The sequence below is a fragment of the Pseudopipra pipra genome, unplaced genomic scaffold, assembly GCF_036250125.1.
Source record: "Pseudopipra pipra isolate bDixPip1 unplaced genomic scaffold, bDixPip1.hap1 HAP1_SCAFFOLD_309, whole genome shotgun sequence".
Classification (NCBI taxonomy): domain Eukaryota; kingdom Metazoa; phylum Chordata; class Aves; order Passeriformes; family Pipridae; genus Pseudopipra; species Pseudopipra pipra.
The window spans coordinates 1-23,554 of record NW_026990788.1 but is presented as its reverse complement, the minus strand read 5'-3'; the positions used below and the strand labels follow the sequence as shown (position 1 = coordinate 23,554).

At 42.2% G+C, this 23,554-nt stretch overlaps 1 pseudogene; it reads left to right on the top strand.

Moving 5' to 3' along the window:
- The first annotated feature begins 16,316 nt into the window (after window positions 1-16,316).
- LOC135408309 (NADH-ubiquinone oxidoreductase chain 2-like) lies at window positions 16,317-17,395 on the top strand (annotated as a pseudogene).
- Window positions 17,396-23,554: the final 6,159 nt, after the last annotated feature.

The window sequence follows — 23,554 nt, the reverse complement described above, 5'->3', positions numbered from 1 at the left end:
AAACTTAGGTTACTTAAACCGAAGGCCTTCAAAGCCTTAACAAGGACCAGCTCTCCTTAGTTTTCTGCTAAAATTCACAGGATATTAACCTGTATTTCCTGAATGCAACTCAAGCGCTTTAATTAAGCTAGAATCTCTTTCTAGACAGATGGGCCTCGATCCCATAAAACTTTAGTTAACAGCTAAATGCCCTATCCAACAGGCTTCTGCCTACTAGATCCTGGTGTATATTTGATACACATCAATGAGCTTGCAACTCAACATGAACTTCACTACAGAATCGATAAGAAGAGGAATCAAACCTCTGTAAAAAGGACTACAGCCTAACGCTTCAACACTCAGCCATCTTACCTATGACTTTTATCAACCGTTGACTATTCTCTACCAATCACAAAGACATCGGCACACTTTACTTATTTTCGGTGCATGAGCTGGTATAATTGGTACAGCCCTAAGTCTCCTCATTCGAGCAGAACTAGGACAACCAGGAACCCTTTTAGGCGATGACCAAATCTATAATGTAATCGTCACCGCACATGCATTTGTTATAATTTTCTTATAGTAATACCTATTATAATTGGGAGGGTTTGGTAACTGACTAGTCCCATTAATAATTGGCGCCCCCGACATGGCATTCCCACGAATAAATAATATAAGCTTCTGACTTCTTCCCCCATCCTTCTTACTACTTTTAGCATCTTCCACAGTTGAAGCTGGGGCCGGGACAGGATGAACAGTATACCCACCCCTAGCTGGAAACCTAGCCCACGCTGGTGCATCAGTAGACCTCGCCATTTTCTCCCTTCACCTAGCAGGTGTCTCCTCTATCCTCGGAGCAATCAACTTTATTACTACAGCAATTAACATAAAACCACCTGCTCTTTCACAATACCAAACCCCCCTATTTGTTTGATCCGTCCTAATCACCGCAGTACTACTTCTCCTCTCCCTACCAGTTCTAGCTGCTGGCATTACAATACTTCTAACAGATCGAAACCTAAACACTACATTCTTCGACCCCGCAGGAGGTGGAGACCCAATTTTATATCAACACTTATTTTGATTTTTTGGACACCCAGAAGTCTACATCCTTATTCTGCCAGGATTCGGAATTATCTCCCACGTCGTAGCCTACTACGCTGGTAAAAAAGAACCCTTCGGCTACATAGGCATAGTCTGAGCCATATTATCTATTGGTTTCCTAGGCTTCATCGTATGAGCCCACCACATATTCACAGTTGGAATGGACGTAGATACCCGAGCATACTTTACATCTGCTACCATAATTATTGCAATTCCTACTGGCATTAAAGTTTCAGTTGACTAGCCACCCTACATGGTGGGACAATTAAATGAGACCCACCCATACTATGAGCCCTAGGCTTCATTTTCCTCTTCACCATTGGTGGACTAACAGGTATCGTTCTTGCTAACTCCTCCCTAGATATTGCCTTACACGATACCTACTACGTAGTTGCACACTTCCACTACGTACTGTCTATGGAGCAGTATTCGCCATCTTAGCTGGCTTCACACATTGATTCCCACTATTTACTGGTTACACCCTCCATCCTACGTGAGCTAAAAGCCCACTTCGGGGTAATATTCTTTGGGGTTAACCTAACATTCTTCCCACAACATTTCCTAGGTTTAGCTGGTATACCACGTCGATACTCAGACTATCCAGATGCTTATACCTTATGAATTCCCTATCCTCCATTGGCACCCTTATCTCATGATAGCCGTAATTATACTGATATTTATTATCTGAGAAGCCTTCGCATCCAAACGAAAAAGTATTACAACCAGAACTTACTTCCACAAACATCGAATGAATTCACGGGCTGCCCTCCCCTTACCACACCTTCGAAGAACCAGCTTTTGTTCAAGTACAAGAAAGGAAGGAATCGAACCCTCATTAAGCTGTTTCAAGCCAACCGCATCTAACCACTCATGCTTCTTTCTTATGGGTTGTTAGTAAAATAATTACATAGTCTTGTCAAGACTAAATCACAGGTGAAAACCCAGTACATCCCACCTTCCACATTATGGCCAACCACTCTCAACTTGGTTTTCAAGACGCTTCATCCCCTATTATAGAAGAACTCATCGAATTTCATGATCATGCCCTAATAGTTGCTCTAGCCATCTGTAGCCTAGTTCTATACCTCCTAGCTCTTATAACTCATAGAAAAACTATCCTCTAACACCGTCGACGCACAAGAAGTAGAACTTGTCTGAACAATTCTACCTGCCATCGTCCTAATTATAACTAGCCCTCCATCCCTTCAAATCCTCTACATAATAGACGAAATCGACGAACCCGACCTTACCCTTAAAGCCATTGGTCATCAATGATATTGATCCTATGAATACACAGACTTCAAAGATTTATCCTTTGACTCTTACATGTTACCAACCACAGACCTACCACTTGGTCACTTCCGCCTCCTAGAAGTTGATAACCGCATTGTTATCCAATAGAATCCCCAATCCGAGTTATCGTCACAGCTGATGATGTCCTCCACTCATGAGCCGTGCCCAGCCTTGTGTAAAAACCGATGCAATTCCAGGACGACTAAATCAAACTTCCTCATCACAACCCGCCCTGGAATCTTCTACGGCCAATGCTCAGAAATCTGTGGAGCCAATCACAGCTTCATACCCATTGTAGTGGAATCAGCTCCTCTAACAGACTTCGAAAATGATCTTCACTTCTAACATCCTAATCATTAAGAAGCTATGAACCAGCACTAGCCTTTTAAGCTAGAGAAAGAGGACTACCCATCCTCCTTAATGACATGCCTCAGCTAAACCCAGCGCCCTGACTCTTTATTATACTTACTTCATGACTCACTTTTCCCTCATCCTTCAACCTAAACTTTTATTATTTACTCCAACCAACTCGCCATCCAACAAAACATATCCACTATAAAAACTTACCCTTGAGACTGACCATGAACCTAAGCGTCTTCGACCAATTTATAAGCCCAACACTTCTAGGAATCCCCTTATTTCTGATCTCTCTATTGTTCCCAACTCTCTTGCTTCCCTCCCCTGGCAACCGATGAGTTACAAATCGTCTTACAACGCTTCAACTCTGATTCTTCCACCTAATTACAAAACAACTGATAACCCCCATTAACAAAAAAGCCACAAATGAGCCCTAATCTTATCATCACTCATAATCATACTATTAATAATCAACCTATTAGGCCTTTTACCCTACACATTCACACCTACTACTCAACTATCAATAACCTAGCCCTTGCCTTCCCCTATGACTTGCTACACTATTAACAGGCCTACGAAACCAACCCTCAGCTTCCCTAGGACACCTCTTGCCAGAAGGTACCCCAACACCCCTAATCCCTGCCCTTATCATAATCGAAACAACAAGCCTTCTCATTCGTCCACTGGCCTTAGGAGTCCGCCTTACAGCCAACCTCACAGCAGGACATCTACTTATCCAACTCATTTCTACAGCCACTGCTGTCCTCCTTCCCATTATACCTGCAAGTATCCCGCTTAACCACAGCTATTCTCCTTCTCCTAACAATTTTAGAAGTAGCCGTAGCAATAATCCAAGCCTATGTCTTTGTACTACTACTAAGCCTTTACTTACAAGAAAACATTTAACCTTTAATGACACACCAAGCCACTCCTTCATATAGTAGACCCAAGCACCTGACCCATTTTCGGAGCTGCGGCCGCTCTCCTTACTACCTCCGGATTGGCCATATATTCCATCACAATTCCATGCAACTCTTACTCCTAGGCCTGCTTTCCATAATTTTAGTAATAATTCAATGATGGCGTGATATCGTACGAGAAAGCACATTCCAAGGTCACCATACTCTAACAGTCCAAAAAGGCTTACCTACGGAATAATTCTATTCATTACCTCCGAAGCCTTCTTCTTTCTAGGATTCTTCTGAGCATTCTTTCACTCTAGCTTAGTCCCCACCCCAGAACTCGGAGGGCAATGACCCCCTATGGGAATCAAACCCCATCAATCCAATAGAAGTACCTCTACTAAACACTGCCATCCTTTTAGCTTCAGGAGTTACCGTTACATGAGCTCATCATAGCATTACAGAAGGTAACCGAAATCAAGCTACTCAGGCCCTACTCATAACTGTCCTGTTAGGATTCTACTTTACAGCACTTTTCAAGCAATAGAAATATTATGAAGCGCCATTCTCAATTGCTGATGGAATCTATGGATCCACCTTCTTTGTAGCCACAGGATTCATGGCCTTCACGTACTCATTGGGTCATCCTTTCTCTTAATTTGCCTTTTCCGTCTCATCAAATTCCATTTCACACCCAACCACCACTTTGCTTTGAAGCAGCGGCTTGATACTGACATTTTGTTGATATTATCTGACTATTCCTCTATATAACAATCTACTGATGAGGATCCTGCCTTTCTAGTATATTAATTACAATTGACTTCCAATCTCTAAAATCTGGATCAAAACCAGAGAAAGGCAATTAACATAATCCTCTTTATATTTACAACCTCTCTATCACTATGTATTATCCTAACTTCATTAAACCTTTGACTGGCTCAAATAAATCCAGATTCAGAAAAACTATCCCCATTTGATGGCTTTGACCCACTGGGCTCAGCCCGTCTCCCTTTTTCAATCCGATTCTTTCTTGTCGCAATCTTATTTCTCTTGTTCGACCTAGAAATCGCCCTCTACTACCCCCCCATGAGCTACTCAACTTCTCTCCCCCTCAATACTTAACCTGAACCTTCGCCATTATCTCCTCGCGCATTTCGGATTAATCTATGAATGGATACAAGGGGGCTTAGAATGAGCAGAATACTACAGAAAGTTAGTCTAATTAAGACAGTTGATTTCGGCTCAACAAACCACAGTCCCACTCTGTGACTTCTCATGACCTTTCTACATTTAAGCTTCTACTCTGCCTTCGCCCTAAGCAGCCTAGGACTAGCCTTTCACCGAATACACCTAATTTCCGCCCTACTATGCTTAGAAAGTATAATACTATCCATATACATTGCCTATCCATGTGGCCCATCCAAACCCAAACAACATCCCCCTCCCTAATACCCATTCTCATACTAGCATTTTCAGCCTGTGAAGCAGGCGCCGGCCTGGCAATTCTAGTAGCTTCCACCCGAACTCACGGGTCAGATCATTTGCATAATCTAAACCTTCTACAATGCTAAAAATTATTCTCCCCACGATCATACTACTCCCTATAACCCTCCTATCACCCCAAAAATTTCTTTGACTTAATGTCACTTCCCACAGCCTCTTAATCGCAACTGCCAGCTTACAGTGACTCTCTTCAACCTACCACCCTAACAAGAACCTATCCCCATGACTTGGTATCGACCAAATTTCATCCCCCTTATTAGTCCTATCTTGTGACTTCTGCCCCTTATAATGTTAGCAAGCCAAATCACCTCCAGCAAGAGCCCCCTACACGAAAATATATATTTATCATAACCATAATCCTTGCTCAACATTTATCATCCTGGCCTTCTCAGCCTTAGAACTGATATTGTTTTATATTGCATTCGATAGCAACCTTAATCCCTACTCTAATTCTAATTACACGATGGGGCAGCCAACCAGAACGTTTAAGTGCTGGGGTCTACCTCTTATTCTATACCCTAGTCAGTTCTCTTCCCCTATTAGTTGCGATCCTTTATCTTCACACTCAAACAGGGTCCATGCACATCATTATAATAAAACTTTCACATCCATCCCTTACAAACTCCTGAACAGGCCTCATATCAAGCCTAGCCCTACTACTCGCTTTCATAGTAAAAGCCCCCCCTTTATGATTACACCTATGACTCCCAAAAGCCCACGTAGAGGCACCAATCGCAGGGTCCATACTTCTAGCCGCACTCCTCCTCAAACTTGAGGGTACGGCATTATACGTATCTCAATGGTCTTAAACTCCCTGCTCGACTACCTCTACTACCCATTCCTAACCTTAGCCCTATGAGGGGCATTAATAACAAGCTCCATCTGCCTACGCCAAATTGACCTTAAATCTCTAATCGCCTACTCCTCGGTAAGCCATATAGGCCTAGTCATTGCCGCAACAATAATCCAAACCCATTGATCTTTTTCAGGAGCGATAATCTTGATAATTTCACATGGACTCACCTCTTCCATACTATTTTGCCTAGCTAATACAAATTATGAACGCATACACAGCCGCACCCTCCTCTAAACACGAGGCCTACAACCCTCCTACCTCTCATAGGAATCTGATGACTTCTAGCTAACCTAACTAACATGGCTCTTCCTCCTACCACTAATCTAATAGCTGAACTAACTATCATAATTGCTCTCTTCAATTGATCTGCATTCACTATCATCCTAACCGGAATCGCAACTCTACTGACTGCAGCCTACACCCTCTACATACTCCTTATAACCCAACGAGGACCAACCCCAACTTACATCACAACTACCCAAAATTCGAATACGCGAGAACATCTCCTTATAACACTCCACATTCTACCCTCCCTTCTCCTCATCCTAAAACCAGAACTAATCTCAGGAATCCCCTATGCAAGCATAGTTTTAAGCCAAACATTAGACTGTGATCCTAAAAATAGAAGTTAAACTCTTCTTGCCTGCCGAGGGGAGGTTTAACCAACAAGAACTGCTAACTCTTGCATCTGAGCCTAAGACCTCAGCCCCCTTACTTTTAAAGGATAATAGCAATCCACTGGTCTTAGGAGCCATTCATCTTGGTGCAAGTCCAAGTAAAAGTAATGGACTTTCCATTAATTCTCAACACCTCCATATTCCTAACCTTGGCCATTCTTTCTACTCCTATTCTTCTTCCCCTTCTATCCAAGAACTATCAAAACTCCCCAACCACCATTATATATACTGTCAAAACTTCCTTCATGACCAGTTTAATTCCCATAATCCTCTCTATCTATTCTAATATGGAAAACACTACCTTCTATTGAGAGTGAAAATTCATTACAAACTTCAAAATCCCTTTTAACCTTAAAATAGACCAATACTCCTTAATATTCTTCCCCATTGCTCTATTCGTAACATGATCTATTCTACAATTCGCAACATGGTACATAGCCTCAGAACCTCATGCCACAAAATTCTCTCTCTACCTCTTAATTTTCCTCATTGCTATGCTAATCTTAATTATCGCCAACAACATATTCCTCCTATTTATTGGCTGAGAAGGAGTTGGAATTATATCCTTCCTCCTAATCGGATGATGATACGGCCGAGCAGAAGCTAACACCGCCGCACTCCAAGCCGTACTTTATAATCGTATCGGAGATATCGGACTGATCCTCTGCATAGCATGATTAGCCTCTTCAATCAATACATGAGAAATTCAACAACCATCTTACCCAAACCAAATACCCTTACTTCCTCTTATAGGACTCATTTTAGCAGCCACAGGTAAATCCGCCCAATTCGGCCTCCACCCGTGACTCCCAGCCGCTATAGAAGGACCAACTCCTGTATCCGCTCTACTCCATTCCAGTACAATAGTAGTTGCCGGAATCTTTCTATTAATTCGCACTCACCACATATTATGTAGTAATCAAATCGCTCTAACTGCGTGCCTCTGTATAGGTGCCCTATCCACACTATTTGCCGCTACATGCGCTCTTACCCAAAACGACATCAAAAAAATTATAGCTTTCTCTACATCCAGCCAATTAGGCCTAATAATAGTTACTATTGGCTTAAACCTACCCCAACTAGCCTTTCTACATATTTCCACCCACGCATTCTTCAAAGCCATACTCTTCCTCTGCTCTGGATCTATCATCCATAGCCTCAACGGTGAACAAGACATCCGAAAAATAGGAGGTCTACAAAAATTACTCCCTACAACCACTTCATGTCTGACAATCGGAAACCTAGCTCTCATAGGAACCCCATTTCTAGCAGGGTTCTACTCAAAAGACCTCATCATCGAAAGCCTCAACACCTCCTACTTAAACACCTGAGCGCTCCTTCTAACACTTGTAGCCACATCATTTACTGCAACTTATAGCCTGCGTATAACCCTACTAGTACAAACCGACTACACCCGAATTCCTTCTATTACCCCATTAATGAAAACAACCCAGCAGTCACAAACCCAATCACCCGTCTTGCTCTCGGAAGTATCATGGCTGGATTACTAATCACCTCTTATATTTCTCCCACAAAAACCCCTCCTATAACTATGCCTCTTCTTACAAAAACCACAGCCATCATTATCACAACATTAGGTATTATTCTAGCACTGGAACTATCAAAACTCACGCATTCACTCACCCTTCCTAAGCAAAATATGACTATAAACTTCTCCAACACTCTAGGATACTTTAATCCCCTCATACACCGCCTCAGCTCCACCAACCTCCTAAGCAACGGCCAAAACATTGCATCCCACCTAATCGACCTATCCTGATATAAAAAATTGGCCCAGAAGGACTAGCAATCCTTCAACTCAAAACATCTAAAACCCTAACTACTTTCCACTCCGGATTAATCAAAAACCTACCTAGGAACCTTCGCTCTGTCTATCTTAATTATTATCTCACTTACACAGAACTAAAAATTAATGACCCCCAACCTACGAAAACATCATCCTCTTCTAAAAATAATCAATAACTCCTTAATTGATCTCCCAACACCATCAACATTTTCCGCTTGATGAAATTTCGGATCTCTCCTAGGCATCTGCCTAATAATTCAAATTACCACTGGCCTTTTACTGGCAATGCACTATACAGCAGATATCACTCTAGCATTCACATCCGTTGCTCATACATGTCGAAATGTCCAATTCGGTTGACTGATCCGAAACCTCCACGCAAACGGTGCCTCCTTCTTCTTCATGTGCATCTACCTACACATTGGACGAGGATTCTACTATGGTTCCTACCTATATAAAGAAACCTGAAACACAGGAGTTGTTCTCCTCCTAACTTTAATAGCAACTGCTTTCGTAGGATATGTTCTCCCATGAGGCCAAATATCATTCTGAGGCGCCACAGTAATTACTAACTTATTCTCAGCTATCCCCTATATTGGCCAAACACTTGTAGAATGAGCCTGAGGAGGGTTCTCAGTTGATAACCCTACGCTCACCCGATTCTTCGCCCTTCACTTCCTTCTCCCATTCTTGATTGCAGGTCTCACTTTCATTCACCTAACCTCCTACATGAAACAGGCTCAAACAACCCCTAGGCATTCATTCAGACTGTGATAAAATCCCATTTCACCCTTACTTCTCAATGAAAGACGTGTTAGGCCTTCTATTCCTCCTCATCCACTAATAACACTTGCTATATTCTCACCTAACCTTTTAGGAGACCCAGAAAATTTTACACCTGCAAATCCATTAGTTACACCTCCTCATATTAAACCTGAATGATACTTCCTATTTGCATATGCTATTCTACGATCAATCCCTAACAAATTAGGAGGAGTCCTAGCTCTCGCTGCCCTCCGTCCTAATTCTATTTTTAGCCCCATTCCTCCACATGTCAAAGCAACGAACAATAACCTTCCGACCCATCTCCCAACTCCTATTTTGAATCCTAGTTACTAACCTTTTGATCCTTACATGAATCGGTAGTCAACCAGTTGAACATCCATTTATCATCATTGGGCAACTTGCATCAGCTACCTACTTTACTATCATCCTTATCCTATTCCCCACTATCAGCCTTCTAGAAAACAAGATACTTAATCTCTAACTACTCTAATAGTTTATAAAAACACATTGGTCTTGTAAACCAAAGATTGAAGATCACCCCCTTCTTAGAGTTGTCCAAAAAAATTCAAGTTCCCAAAAAATATTCAAGTTCCTCAAATTTCCCAATTAATACGTACATGGGGGGCCCCCCCTCCCCCCACTACGCTATGGTATGTATTACTTTGCATCGCATTCTCCACCACATTAGACATAAAATCCATGCAGGAAACTCAGGCATACCATTATTGTAAAACCAACCAAATCTTCACATCTTCTCCCATACCATCCAAAACCGGCCATAGACAAGATCTAGGCACATTCCCATACAACCTCATAACATGTCATGTTCTAGGAACAATCCCGCTAATCGGACTAAAACCTAACACCGCTAACTTTCGCATAAAAACCTTCACAACACGAGGAACCTCCAAAGACCCAGAATCCACCGTTCAAGGACCTCTCACCACTTAACCTTGCTCTATGTACTGACCAAGAGGCGCTGGGTTATTTATTAATCGTACCTCTCACGAGAAACCAGCAACCCGGCGTTAGTAATGTTTATCATGCCCAGCTTCAGGTGCGTTCTTTCATCTACCACCCTACACCCGCTCTCATAAATTGCTCTTTGTCGCCTCTGGTTCCTCGGTCAGGGCCATAACTTGCTTAATTTTCCTAAACTTGCGCTCCGTTACTAATGGTTGGGGATGCTTGGCCAATTTGGACCTCGTGATCGCGGCATTTTCCCTTTTCTATACTTTTGGTTTTTTTTTTGGGGTAGATCTCAATAAGCCCTTCAGAGTGCTCCGCCAGGGGGCTCCCATATATGGTTGACATGTACCCCTTGTGGTCGGCGAGCGGTTTTCTCACTTTCGCGGGTAAATTAATGATATGGTAGGCAGGATGCTTCTCGGTCTCATACTGTTGCACTGATTCACCGTCAGGTGCTGTTGGCTTGGTTTCTCAATTACGTCTCTCATCAAGTTGCAGTTTAATTAATGCACGCCAGACATATTTTTTCTTGAAAATTTCACAAAAAATCACAAAAAATCACAAAAAATTTTGTCATTTTTGCAATGATCTAGGGACTTTTCCCTTATTCATCACTAATTTTCGTTAAAAAATTTTTTAACAAAAATTTTTTATTTTACAAACATTCCATTTCCCTAATTTCCCAATCAATAAAATTTGCATCATCAATTTGTAAAAATTTTTTATCCAACTTGTTACACCCCATTTTTTCCTTTCATCATTTGTTTGTTTATTCATTCGTTTACACTTAAACTCACCCCATTTTTTCCTTTCATCATTTGTTTGTTTATTCATTCGTTTACACTTAAACTCACCCCATTTTTTCCTTTCATCATTTGTTTGTTTATTCATTCGTTTACACTTAAACTCACCCCATTTTTTCCTTTCATCATTTGTTTGTTTATTCATTCGTTTACACTTAAACTCACCCCATTTTTTCCTTTCATCATTTGTTTGTTTATTCATTCGTTTACACTTAAACTCACCCCATTTTTTCCTTTCATCATTTGTTTGTTTATTCATTCGTTTACACTAAACTCACCCCACTACCTTCTACCCATTTCCCCGCCTAATTGGCAACCTTAACTATTTTCTTTCCCCTTCCAACCCCACCACCCCAATTAACACTTTTTTCCTACACTCCTCTAATAATTAACCCCAAATCTTATCCCCTTACCCCTCAGAAAAAAAGGAATCAAACCCTTATCACCAACTCCCAAAGCTGGTATTTTCATTAAACTATTTTCTGAATTTGCCCCCTTAAACCGCCCGAATTGCCCCCCCGAGATAATCCTCGCACAAGCTCTAGCACAACAAACAACGTCAACAACAAGCCCCAACCTGCAACTAAAAATTGCCCCACCCCCCAAGAATAAAACATAGCCGCACCCTCAAAATCTAGCCGAACTGGCAAAACACCCCCACTATCCACCGTATCCAACCCCAATCACCGTAACCCTGATAACCCCATAACAAACACCCCTCCCCCCAGCGCTAAAACTAACCCAACCCCATACCCCACAACCCGCCAGTCCCCTCAAGCTTCAGGATACGGATCCGCTGCTAATGAAACCGAATACACAAAAACCACTAACATCCCACCCAAATATACTAAAAATAACACCAATGACACAAAAGACACCCCCAAACTCATTAACCATCCACACCCTACAACAGACGCTAACACCAACCCAACCACTGCATAATAAGGAGAAGGATTAGAAGCCACTGCCAACCCCCCCAAAATAAAACTAACACTTAAAAAAAGTATAAAATACGTCATAACAATTCCTGCTTGGCTTCTACCCAAGACCTTTGGCCTGAAAAACCACCGTTGTAATTTCAACTACAAGAACACATAATCTTAACTAAACCTACTTATTCAATCCAACAATCAAACCTCCTTCTACACTTCCAATTGCTCAACCAACACATTTTTGTTATCCACCAAACTATTTCCCCAACCACCTAAAACCCACTAACCGAACCAATCCTAAATCAACATCAACTACCTCCATAACTAAACATAAACCCTAATAATAACCACTTGACCCAAAAACAATCCTAGTTCTTGTAGCTTACAATAAAGCATAACACTGAAGATGTTAAGACGGCTATTACACATACCAAGGACAAAAAAGACTTAGTCCTAACCTTACAGTTAGTTCTTGCCAAATATATACATGCAAGTATCCGCGCCCCAGTGAAATGCCCTCAATACCGTAAAAAGACAGTAGGAGCAGGCATCAGGCACACTTCCCCAATTGCAGCCCAAAACGCCTTGCATCGCCACACCCCCAAGGGTACTCAGCAGTAATTAATATTAAGCAATAAGTGTAAACTTGACTTAGTTAAAGCAACTTATCAGGGTTGGTAAATCTTGTGCCAGCCACCGCGGTCACACAAGAAACCCAAATTAACTTTATAACGGCGTAAAGAGTGGCTTTTCACTATCACTTCAACTAAGACTGACATGCAACCAAGCTGTTATAAGCATAAGATGCATTTAATACTCCCATAAAAACGATCTTAGTCCCATGATCAACAAAACCCCACGAAAGCCAGGACACAAACTGGATTAGATACCCCACTATGCCTGGCCCTAAATCCCGATGCTTTCACCACTTAAGCATCCGCCTGAGAACTACGAGCACAAACGCTTAAAACTCTAAGGACTTGGCGGTGCTCCAAACCCACCTAGAGGAGCCTGTTCTATAATCGATAACCCACGATACACCCAACCATCCCTAGCCAAATCAGCCTATATACCGCCGTCGTCAGCTCACCCCCTAAACTGAGGGTTCAACAGTGAGCACAATAGCAACCCCACCCGCTAATAAGACAGGTCAAGGTATAGCTCATGGGGTGGTAGAAATGGGCTACATTTTCTAGCATAGAAAACCCCTTCCACGACAGGGAGCGTGAAACCACTCCCAAAAGGCGGATTTAGCAGTAAAGCAGGATAATAATGCCCCCTTTAAGTTGGCTCTGAAGCACGTACATACCGCCCGTCACCCTCCTCACAAGCTACAACCAATCTTATTCATAATAGGCTCTCAAGCTAAAGATGAGGCAAGTCGTAACAAGGTAAGTGTACCGGAAGGTGCACTTAGTTTACCAAGACGTAGCTATAAAAAAAGCATTCAGCTTACACCTGAAAGATATCTGCTCCTCACCAGATCGTCTTGAAGCCTAACTCTAGCTCTGCTACCAAATTACATATGAACTAAACCATGCCACCCACTAAATCAAAGCATTCTCTCACTTAACCTAGTATAGGCGATAGAAAGGTGAACTCAAGACGCGATAGAGACCATGTACCGTAAGGGAAAAATGAAATAACAATGACAAGCCAAGCGCTAAATAGCAAAGACCAATCCTTGTACCTTTTGCATCATGATTTAGCAAGAACTTCCCAAGCAAAATGCCAATTTAAGCTTGCCGCCCCGAAACCCAAGCGAGCTACTTACGAGCAGCTATTTACTGAGCAAACCCGTCTCTGTTGCAAAAGAGTGGGATGACTCGTTAGTAGTGGTGAAAAGCCAATCGAGCTGGGTGATAGCTGGTTGCCTATGAAACGAACCTTAGTTCTCTCTTAATTCACCCCCCCAGGACTATATTCAACCCACATGAAATGAATTAAGGGTTATTTAAAGGAGGTACAGCTCCTTTAAAAAAGAGCACACTCTCTTCCAGCGGATAAATTAAATTGTTCCTCAACTGTGGGCCTTCAAGCAGCCACCATTAAAGAGTGCGTCAAAGCTCTGTACCTAAAAATCCTAATCTTCCTATGACTCCCTCTTCCTTAACTAGCTAACTTATGAAAAATAAGAGAATTAATGCTAAAATAAGTAACTAGGGACCCCCCCCCTCTACGGCACAAACTTACATTATAACATTATTAACAAACTACAGGATATTTTCTAACCCTAACAAGATCCTATATCTAAAACCTTGTTAACCCACCTACGGAGTGCCTCTCAACGACGATTTAAATCTGTAAAAGGAACTAGGCAAAACCAAGGCCCGACTGTTTACCAAAAACATAGCCTTTAGCTAAGTCAAGTATTAAAGGTGAAGCCTGCCCCAGTGACAATAAGTTCAACGGCCGCGGTATCCCTAACCGTGCAAAGGTAGCGCAATCAATTGTCCCATAAATCGGGACTTGTATGAATGGCTTAACGAGGTCTTAACTGTCTCCTACGGATAATCAGTGAAATTGATCTTCCTGTGCAAAAGCAGGAATAACTTCATAAGACAAGAAGACCCTGTGGAACTTTAAAACCTGCTACCATCCCCACCAACAATTTTCCTCCACAGGACCCACTCCCTCGGATTTTACTGGTACGCATTTTTTGGTTGGGGCGACCTTGGAGATAAACTTAACCTCCAAAAACCGGATAACCCATCTTGACCAAGAACAACTCATCAACGTGCTAATAGTAGCCAGACCCAATATTATTGATTAATGAACCTAGCTACCCCAGGGATAACAGCGCAATCTCCTTCAAGAGCCCACATCGACAAGGAGGTTTACGACCTCGATGTTGGATCAGGACATCCTAGTGGTGCAACCGCTACCAAGGGTTCGTTTGTTCAACGATTAACAGTCCTACGTGATCTGAGTTCAGACCGGAGCAATCCAGGTCGGTTTCTATCTATGTAATAACTCCTTCTAGTACGAAAGGACCGAAGAAGTAAGGCCTATGCTACAGGCACGCCTTCGCACCCAGTAATGAACCCAACTAAATTACCAAGAGCCCTACCATAACCCCTTCCTAGAAAAGGACCGCTAGCGTGGCAGAGCTTGGCAAATGCAGAAGGCTTAAGCCCTTTACCCAGAGGTTCAAATCCTCTCCCTAGCTCCACATAAAACATATGGCAACTCACTTAGTCCTGATTTACCTCATTATATCACTATCCTATGCTTTATCCATCCTCATCGCCGTAGCATTCCTAACCCTGGTTGAACGCAAAGTTTCTAAGTTATATACAAGCCCGAAAAGGACCTAACATTGTAGGACCATTTGGCCTATTACAACCTATAGCAGATGGAGTAAAACTGTTCATTAAAGAACCAATCCGTCCATCAACTTCATCCCCTTACCTATTTATAGCTACCCCCTATCCTAGCCCCTTCTCTTAGCAATTACAATCTGACTGCCTCTCCCCCTACCATTTCCCCTCACTGACCTAAACCTAGGTATACTTTTCCTCCTGGCCCTCTCCAGCTTAGCAGTTTACTCAATTCTATGATCAGGGTGGGCCTCTAATTCAAAATATGCTCTGATTGGCGCCCTCCGAGCAGTCGCACAAACCATTTCCTATGAGGTTACCCTAGCCATTATTCTCCTATCTGTAATAATTCTAAGTGGTAATTATACCCTTAACACCCTTGCTATTACACAAGAACCTCTTTACCTCATTTTCTCCTCCTGACCTCTAGCAATAATATGATATATTTCCTCACTTGCTGAAACAAACCGCGCCCCATTTGACCTAACAGAAGGAGAATCTGAACTAGTCTCAGGGTTTAATGTAGAATATGCTGCAGGTCCATTTGCCTTATTCTTCCTAGCTGAATATGCTAATATTATACTAATAAATGCACTCACAACCATTCTATTCCTGAACCCCAGCTCACTCAATCTCCCTCAAGAATTCTTCCTCTAACTCTAGCTACAAAAACCCTCCTCCTGTCCGCAGGCTTCTTATGAATCCGCGCCTCTTACCCTCGATTCCGCTATGATCAACTCATACATTTACTCTGAAAAAACTTCCTACCCCTAACACTAGCCTTATGCCTATGACATACTAGCCTCCCTATCTCATATGCAGGCCTACCTCCCTACCTAAGATAACCAAGGAAATGTGCCTGAATCCAAAAGGGTTACTATGATAAAGTAAACATAGAGGTATACCAACCCTCTCATTTCCTAAACTTAGAAAAGTAGGAATCGAACCTACACTAAAGGAATCAAAATCCTCTATACTCCCTCTATATTATTTTCTAGTAAGGTCAGCTAATTAAGCTATCGGGCCCCATACCCCGAAAATGATGGTTTAACTCCTTCCCTTACTAATGAATCCTCAAGCTAAATTAATCTCTACAGCAAGCTTACTCTTGGGAACCTCCATCACAATTTCAAGCAACCACTGAATAACAGCATGAATTGGCTTAGAGATTAACACTTTAGCTATCCTTCCCTTAATCTCTAAAACCCACCATCCACGAGCCATTGAAGCTTCTACTAAATACTTTCTGACCCAAGCAACCGCATCCACACTACTCCTATTTGCTAGCATGATCAACGCATGATTTTCTGGTCAATGAGACATCACCCAACTAACCCACCCTATATCATGCATACTATCAACAGTTGCAATTTCAATCAAACTAGGCTTAGTCCCATTCCATTTCTGATTTCCAGAAGTCCTTCAAGGCTCAACCATAACAACATGCCTCCTACTAGCTACAATTATAAAATTTCCACCAATTACCCTATTCTACTTAACATCCCCATCACTTAACTCAACCCTCCTAACTTCAATAGCTATCGCCTCCGCAGCCCTAGGAGGCTGAATAGGGTTAAATCAAACTCAAACTCGCAAAGTCTTAGCCTTTTCATCCATCGCCCACCTTGGATGAATAACTATTATTCTCAACTATGACCCCAATCTAACTTTAATTACCTTTTATCTCTATACCATAACAACTTCCGCTATCTTCCTTATTCTCAACACAACCAATACCCTAAAATTATCCACTGTAATAACCACATGAACCAAAATTCCCCCATTAACTACAATTTTCATGCTCACTCTCCTCTCCCTCGCAGGCCTCCCTCCCCTAACAGGATTTCTACCCAAATGATTAATTATTCAAGAACTCACTAAGCAAGAACTAACTGCAACAGCCACAGCCATTTCTCTACTCTCTTTACTCGGACTTTTCTTCTACCTACGTCTAGCCTACTGTGCAACTATCACACTACCCCCAAACTTCACCAACTACATAAAACAATGACAGACTAACAAACCAACTAATCCCTTAACTACAATCTTTACTTCTCTGTCAATCATACTCCTACCATTATCCCCCATAGTACTTACTATTTCCTAGAAACTTAGGTTACTTAAACCGAAGGCCTTCAAAGCCTTAAACAAGGACCAGCTCTCCTTAGTTTCTGCTAAAATTCACAGGATATTAACCTGTATTTCCTGAATGCAACTCAAGCGCTTTAATTAAGCTAGAATCTCTTTCTAGACAGATGGGCCTCGATCCCATAAAACTTTAGTTAACAGCTAAATGCCCTATCCAACAGGCTTCTGCCTACTAGATCCTGGTGTATATTTGATACACATCAATGAGCTTGCAACTCAACATGAACTTCACTACAGAATCGATAAGAAGAGGAATCAAACCTCTGTAAAAAAGGACTACAGCCTACGCTTCAACACTCAGCCATCTTACCTATGACTTTTATCAACCGTTGACTATTCTCTACCAATCACAAAGACAATCGGCACACTTTACCTTATTTTCGGTGCATGAGCTGGTATAATTGGTACAGCCCTAAGTCTCCTCATTCGAGCAGAACTAGGACAACCAGGAACCCTTTTAGGCGATGACCAAATCTATAATGTAATCGTCACCGCACATGCATTTGTTATAATTTTCTTTATAGTAATACCTATTATAATTGGAGGGTTTGGTAACTGACTAGTCCCATTAATAATTGGCGCCCCCGACATGGCATTCCCACGAATAAATAATATAAGCTTCTGACTTCTTCCCCCATCCTTCTTACTACTTTTAGCATCTTCCACAGTTGAAGCTGGGGCCGGGGACAGGATGAACAGTATACCCACCCCTAGCTGGAAACCTAGCCCACGCTGGTGCATCAGTAGACCTCGCCATTTTCTCCCTTCACCTAGCAGGTGTCTCCTCTATCCTCGGAGCAATCAACTTTATTACTACAGCAATTAACATAAAACCACCTGCTCTTTCACAATACCAAACCCCCCCTATTTGTTTGATCCGTCCTAATCACCGCAGTACTACTTCTCCTCTCCCTACCAGTTCTAGCTGCTGGCATTACAATACTTCTAACAGATCGAAACCTAAACACTACATTCTTCGACCCCGCAGGAGGTGGAGACCCAATTTTATATCAACACTTATTTTGATTTTTTGGACACCCAGAAGTCTACATCCTTATTCTGCCAGGATTCGGAATTATCTCCCACGTCGTAGCCTACTACGCTGGTAAAAAAGAACCCTTCGGCTACATAGGCATAGTCTGAGCCATATTATCTATTGGTTTCCTAGGCTTCATCGTATGAGCCCACCACATATTCACAGTTGGAATGGACGTAGATACCCGAGCATACTTTACATCTGCTACCATAATTATTGCAATTCCTACTGGCATTAAAGTTTTCAGTTGACTAGCCACCCTACATGGTGGGACAATTAAATGAGACCCACCCATACTATGAGCCCTAGGCTTCATTTTCCTCTTCACCATTGGTGGACTAACAGGTATCGTTCTTGCTAACTCACTCCCTAGATATTGCCTTACACGATACCTACTACGTAGTTGCACACTTCCACTACGTACTGTCTATGGGAGCAGTATTCGCCATCTTAGCTGGCTTCACACATTGATTCCCACTATTTACTGGTTACACCCTCCATCCTACGTGAGCTAAAGCCCACTTCGGGGTAATATTCTTTGGGGTTAACCTAACATTCTTCCCACAACATTTCCTAGGTTTAGCTGGTATACCACGTCGATACTCAGACTATCCAGATGCTTATACCTTATGGAATTCCCTATCCTCCATTGGCTCCCTTATCTCCATGATAGCCGTAATTATACTGAATATTTATTATCTGAGAAGCCTTCGCATCCAAACGAAAAGTATTACAACCAGAACTTACTTCCACAAACATCGAATGAATTCACGGCTGCCCTCCCCCTTACCACACCTTCGAAGAACCAGCTTTTGTTCAAGTACAAGAAAGGAAGGAATCGAACCCTCATAAGCTGGTTTCAAGCCACCGCATCTAACCACTCATGCTTCTTTCTTATGGGTTGTTAGTAAAATAATTACATAGTCTTGTCAAGACTAAATCACAGGTGAAAACCCAGTACATCCCACCTTCCACATTATGGCCAACCACTCTCAACTTGTTTTCAAGACGCTTCATCCCCTATTATAGAAGAACTCATCGAATTTCATGATCATGCCCTAATAGTTGCTCTAGCCATCTGTAGCCTAGTTCTATACCTCCTAGCTCTTATACTCATAGAAAAACTATCCTCTAACACCGTCGACGCACAAGAAGTAGAACTTGTCTGAACAATTCTACCTGCCATCGTCCTAATTATACTAGCCCTCCCATCCCTTCAAATCCTCTACATAATAGACGAAATCGACGAACCCGACCTTACCCTTAAAGCCATTGGTCATCAATGATATTGATCCTATGAATACACAGACTTCAAAGATTTATCCTTTGACTCTTACATGTTACCAACCACAGACCTACCACTTGGTCACTTCCGCCTCCTAGAAGTTGATAACCGCATTGTTATCCCAATAGAATCCCCAATCCGAGTTATCGTCACAGCTGATGATGTCCCTCCACTCATGAGCCGTGCCCAGCCTTGGTGTAAAAACCGATGCAATTCAGGACGACTAAATCAAACTTCCTTCATCACAACCCGCCCTGGAATCTTCTACGGCCAATGCTCAGAAATCTGTGGAGCCAATCACAGCTTCATACCCATTGTAGTGGAATCAGCTCCTCTAACAGACTTCGAAAACTGATCTTCACTTCTAACATCCTAATCATTAAGAAGCTATGAACCAGCACTAGCCTTTTAAGCTAGAGAAAGAGGACTACCCATCCTCCTTAATGACATGCCTCAGCTAAACCCAGCGCCCTGACTCTTTATTATACTTACTTCATGACTCACTTTTTCCCTCATCCTTCAACCTAAACTTTTATTATTTACTCCAACCAACTCGCCATCCAACAAAAACATTATCCACTATAAAAACTTACCCTTGAGACTGACCATGAACCTAAGCTTCTTCGACCAATTTATAAGCCCAACACTTCTAGGAATCCCCCTTATTCTGATCTCTCTATTGTTCCCAACTCTCTTGCTTCCCTCCCCTGGCAACCGATGAGTTACAAATCGTCTTTCAACGCTTCAACTCTGATTCTTCCACCTAATTACAAAACAACTGATAACCCCATTAAACAAAAAAAGGCCACAAATGAGCCCTAATCTTATCATCACTCATAATCATACTATTAATAATCAACCTATTAGGCCTTTTACCCTACACATTCACACCTACTACTCAACTATCAATAAACCTAGCCCTTGCCTTCCCCCTATGACTTGCTACACTATTAACAGGCCTACGAAACCAACCCTCAGCTTCCCTAGGACACCTCTTGCCAGAAGGTACCCCAACACCCCTAATCCCTGCCCTTATCATAATCGAAACAACAAGCCTTCTCATTCGTCCACTTGCCTTAGGAGTCCGCCTTACAGCCAACCTCACAGCAGGACATCTACTTATCCAACTCATTTCTACAGCCACTGCTGTCCTCCTTCCCATTATACCTGCAGTATCCCTCTTAACCACAGCTATTCTCCTTCTCCTAACAATTTTAGAAGTAGCCGTAGCAATAATCCAAGCCTATGTCTTTGTACTACTACTAAGCCTTTACTTACAAGAAAACATTTAACCTTTAATGACACACCAAGCCCACTCCTTCCATATAGTAGACCCAAGCCCCTGACCCATTTTCGGAGCTGCGGCCGCTCTCCTTACTACCTCCGGATTGGCCATATGATTCCATCACAATTCCATGCAACTCTTACTCCTAGGCCTGCTTTCCATAATTTTAGTAATAATTCAATGATGGCGTGATATCGTACGAGAAAGCACATTCCAAGGTCACCATACTCTAACAGTCCAAAAAGGCTTACGCTACGGAATAATTCTATTCATTACCTCCGAAGCCTTCTTCTTTCTAGGATTCTTCTGAGCATTCTTTCACTCTAGCTTAGTCCCCACCCCAGAACTCGGAGGGCAATGACCCCCTATGGGAATCAAACCCCTCAATCCAATAGAAGTACCTCTACTAAACACTGCCATCCTTTTAGCTTCAGGAGTTACCGTTACATGAGCTCATCATAGCATTACAGAAGGTAACCGAAATCAAGCTACTCAGGCCCTACTCATAACTGTCCTGTTAGGATTCTACTTTACAGCACTTCAAGCAATAGAATATTATGAAGCGCCATTCTCAATTGCTGATGGAATCTATGGATCCACCTTCTTTGTAGCCACAGGATTCCATGGCCTTCACGTAATCATTGGGTCATCCTTTCTCTTAATTTGCCTTTTCCGTCTCATCAAATTCCATTCACACCCAACCACCACTTTGGCTTTGAAGCAGCGGCTTGATACTGACATTTTGTTGATATTATCTGACTATTCCTCTATATAACAATCTACTGATGAGGATCCTGCCTTTCTAGTATATTAATTACAATTGACTTCCAATCTCTAAAATCTGGATCAAAACCAGAGAAAGGCAATTAACATAATCCTCTTTATATTTACAACCTCTCTATCACTATGTATTATCCTAACTTCATTAAACCTTTGACTGGCTCAAATAAATCCAGATTCAGAAAAACTATCCCCATATGAATGTGGCTTTGACCCACTGGGCTCAGCCCGTCTCCCTTTTTCAATCCGATTCTTTCTTGTCGCAATCTTATTTCTCTTGTCGACCTAGAAATCGCCCTCTTACTACCCCTCCCATGAGCTACTCAACTTCTCTCCCCCCTCAATACTTTAACCTGAACCTTCGCCATTATTCTCCTCCTCGCATTCGGATTAATCTATGAATGGATACAAGGGGGCTTAGAATGAGCAGAATAACTACAGAAAGTTAGTCTAATTAAGACAGTTGATTTCGGCTCAACAAACCACAGTCCCCACTCTGTGACTTTCTCAATGACCTTTCTACATTTAAGCTTCTACTCTGCCTTCGCCCTAAGCAGCCTAGGACTAGCCTTTCACCGAATACACCTAATTTCCGCCCTACTATGCTTAGAAAGTATAATACTATCCATATACATTGCCCTATCCATGTGGCCCATCCAAACCCAAACAACATCCCCCTCCCTAATACCCATTCTCATACTAGCATTTTCAGCCTGTGAAGCAGGCGCCGGCCTGGCAATTCTAGTAGCTTCCACCCGAACTCACGGGTCAGATCATTTGCATAATCTAAACCTTCTACAATGCTAAAAATTATTCTCCCCACGATCATACTACTCCTATAACCCTCCTATCACCCCAAAAATTTCTTTGACTTAATGTCACTTCCCACAGCCTCTTAATCGCAACCGCCAGCTTACAGTGACTCTCTTCAACCTACCACCCTAACAAGAACCTATCCCCATGACTTGGTATCGACCAAATTTCATCCCCCTTATTAGTCCTATCTTGTTGACTTCTGCCCCTTATAATGTTAGCAAGCCAAAATCACCTCCAGCAAGAGCCCCCTACACGAAAATATATATTTATCATAACCATAATCCTTGCTCAACCATTTATCATCCTGGCCTTCTCAGCCTTAGAACTGATATTGTTTTATATTGCATTCGAAGCAACCTTAATCCCTACTCTAATTCTAATTACACGATGGGGCAGCCAACCAGAACGTTTAAGTGCTGGGGTCTACCTCTTATTCTATACCCTAGTCAGTTCTCTTCCCCTATTAGTTGCGATCCTTTATCTTCACACTCAAACAGGGTCCATGCACATCATTATAATAAAACTTTCACATCCATCCCTTACAAACTCCTGAACAGGCCTCATATCAAGCCTAGCCCTACTACTCGCTTTCATAGTAAAAGCCCCCCTTTATGGATTACACCTATGACTCCCAAAAGCCCACGTAGAGGCACCAATCGCAGGGTCCATACTTCTAGCCGCACTCCTCCTCAAACTTGGAGGGTACGGCATTATACGTATCTCAATGGTCTTAAACTCCCTGCTCGACTACCTCTACTACCCATTCCTAACCTTAGCCTATGAGGGGCATTAATAACAAGCTCCATCTGCCTACGCCAAATTGACCTTAAATCTCTAATCGCCTACTCCTCGGTAAGCCATATAGGCCTAGTCATTGCCGCAACAATAATCCAAACCCATTGATCTTTTTCAGGAA